General features: G+C 44.2%; 1 pseudogene; it reads left to right on the forward strand.

The window, feature by feature from the left end:
• Window positions 1-1770: 1770 nt before the first annotated feature.
• LOC110308967 (cold shock domain-containing protein E1 pseudogene) lies at window positions 1771-2936 on the forward strand (annotated as a pseudogene).
• The last annotated feature ends 155 nt before the right edge of the window (window positions 2937-3091 follow it).

The raw sequence follows: 3091 nt of genomic DNA on the forward strand, positions 1-3091 counted from the left end.
TCAACCCCCTGGACTGGAACAATAAAAGAAGAAAAAAAGAATAAGTGGTCATTTTGATGAGTTTAAATGCATGCACATACCCACATACCTATGAAACAATCAACACAGTCCAAACAATGAATTCAACTTCTGCACCCTTCAGACATCTTTTTTTTTTTTTTTTTTTTTTGGTTTTTCGAGACAGGGTTTCTCTGTGTAGCCCTGGCTGTCCTGGCACTCACTTTGTAGACCAGGCTGGCCTCGAACTCAGAAATCCGCCTGCCTCTGCCTCCCGAGTGCTGGGATTAAAGGCGTGCGCCACCACGCCCGGCATCAGACATCTTTTCTCTCTCACTTGCTGTAGGTCTCCTGTCTGCTCTATCCCAACACAGGCATGCATTTGTGTGGGATGCAAACATCTGATGTGTATCTTTTGCTCTCCATTCTCATCCACACTTGATACTATTTCTCCTAAGCCACTGCAAGTGTGCAATGGCATCACGCTCAACTCTTGTTTTTTCCTCATAACCAGTGTCTCTGTGTGTTGTAAGTGCCCTATTACTGACGGCGCACTTCGTTCTACTTTCCTAGGCTTCTCTCTGTGTTGCTTTAATCTGAATTCTAGGATTATAGGTCTGACAGAGAAACTTGTGACGGAAATCAGAACTACCCACCAAGCAGTGGCGATGCCTTTGGTGCCAACAAACACCCACACCATCTGTTCCAGGTGGTAATCAGAGCCAAGCTCCCCAATTCCCTCTTACCCATGTTCTGACCTCCAAAAGCCTGCAGCTATAGTGGATACCCCAAAGACATCACTAGGTCTCTAGAACCTGTCTCCTAGTGCAGCCTCCCTGAGAGTAACACCTCCTTCTCCTTAGCTGCTGCTTTTTCTGATTGGTCCTCTGAGGCAGGTGACCAGACCTCATCTTGGTGAGACATCCAGAGCCCCAGCTAGGATTTTGGCCAGGATTCTAGTACTCTGGTTACTGCTGAAGTCTGCCTCCCCTGTTCCTGGTTGTTAGGCCTCGGTGCTGCCTCCCTGAGTGAGCACGTCTTCATGTCTCATGGCGACAGGGCTGGGGCGACAGTGGCTATGTCACACAGTGGAATGAGCTCAAGTTTTCACTGTCAAGCTGCCTCTCAAAGTAGATGCGCCCTGTGCGTCCCTGCCAGTGGTATGCAGCCTGTTCGAGGGTTTTATTCGTTCTGCATTTGCGTTCACACTGTCCTCAGTGTGACAGGAAGGGCCAAGTATACAATGGAGTCATACTATGTAGCCATGCTGAATTTCCCTAGTGACCGATGGTGCTGCCAATCTTTCCTACTCACGTCTCTCATTTGGTTATGTATCTATTTAAAAGAAGTTTATAAAAAAATGAAAACAATTGGGGATGCTGAGCTGTTGGGTATGAAGTGTAACAGAACAGACTTTACCACCTGAAACTGCCGCTTCAAGTTCAGATCAGGCAAGGAACAGACCCACACCAACCAAGAACACCAAAGAAGAGTACACGAGTTGAAGACACAACACTTGACCTGAAACAAGAAGTTTGTGCACTTCCCAACGCTGCTAGTAGTCTTTCTTTCCTTCAGTGCTGTACTGTGAGATTGCCCAGTGCAGCAGCAGTTGTATTCTTTAATAGCTTGGTAGATCATTTCCTCCCCCCACCTCTCTCTTTCTCTTTAAATACTAGCAACTTTCATCCATTGGAACTTGTGCTGAAAAAAAAAAAAAAAGAATAGTCAGCCAATACTACTGAAAGTGCAATATCTGATTATCACTGCCAGATGAGCTCAGATCCAAACCTTCTCCGCAACAGTGGACACAATGGGCACCCACCCCACCATGTCACTTCAGCAGCACTTCGGGAAACTGGGGTAACTGAGAAACTGTTGACCTCTTATGGATTTATTCAGTGTTCAGAATGAGCCTAGACTTTTCTTCACAATATAATGGCAACCTCCAGGACTTAAAAGTAGATGATGTTGAATTTGAAGTATCATCTGACCAGAGGACTGGGAAACCTATTGCTATTAAGTTGGTGAAGATAAAAACAGAAATACATCCTGAAGAATGAATGAACGGACATGTTGTGTGTGCTGTTCCTCACAACTTAGAGTAAATCTCCAGCTGCCCCAGGTCAGAGTCCAACAGGGAGTGTATGCTACCACCGTAATGGGGACGTATTTTATCTAACTTACACCTCTGAAGATGTGGAAGGGAATGTTCAGCTGGAAACTGGAAATAAAATTAACTTTGTAATCAATAACAATAAACACACGGGTGCTGTAAGTGCTTGTCACATTATGCTGTTGAGAAAGAAACAAGCTCGCTGCCAAGGAGTAGTGTGTGCCATGAAGGGGGCGTTTGGCTTTATTGAAAGAGGTGATGTTGTAAAAGAGATACTCTTTCACTATAGTGAACTTAAAGGTGACCTAGAAACCCTGCAGCCTGGAGATGACATGAATTCACAATCAAGGACAGAAATGGTAAAGAAGTTGCAACACATGTCAGACTATTGCCTCAAGGAACAGTGATTTTTGAAGATATCAGCATTGAACATTTTGAAGGAACTATAACCAAAGTTATCCCAAAAGTAACCAGTGAAAACCAGAATGACCCATAGGCAGGATGAATCAAAGTTGACTCTGTGTATCCTAAAGAACTTCCCTTTGGAGACAAAGACACAAAATCCAAAGTGACCCTGCTGGAAGGTGACCATGTTAGGTTTAACATTTCAACAGACCGACATGACAAATTAGAATGGGCAACCAACCTAGAGGTTCTATCAAATCCATTTCAGTTCACTAATGAATCCAGAGAGATGGGTGTGATTGCTGCCATGAGAGATGGTTTTGACACCAGCACTCCAGAAGCTGTGTCCTGGCTCTGGGTCCATCTGCTGTACCTAGAGCTACAGTGACAAGAGATTCTCTGCTCAATTTGTTGGTGACTTTTCTGCTACCTCCTCAACAACTGTGCAGTAAATCTTATACATAAAACAACAACAACAACTAATAATAATAATAATTTTTCAAAGGTAGGATAGACAGAATATACAATGCTGATGGATAAGTCAGTCTGGCCACTACAGAAGCCTGTATGGAA

This window comes from Mus caroli, unplaced genomic scaffold, assembly GCF_978045245.1.
Source record: "Mus caroli unplaced genomic scaffold, Mus_caroli_1 scaffold_12, whole genome shotgun sequence".
Lineage (NCBI taxonomy): Eukaryota > Metazoa > Chordata > Mammalia > Rodentia > Muridae > Mus > Mus caroli.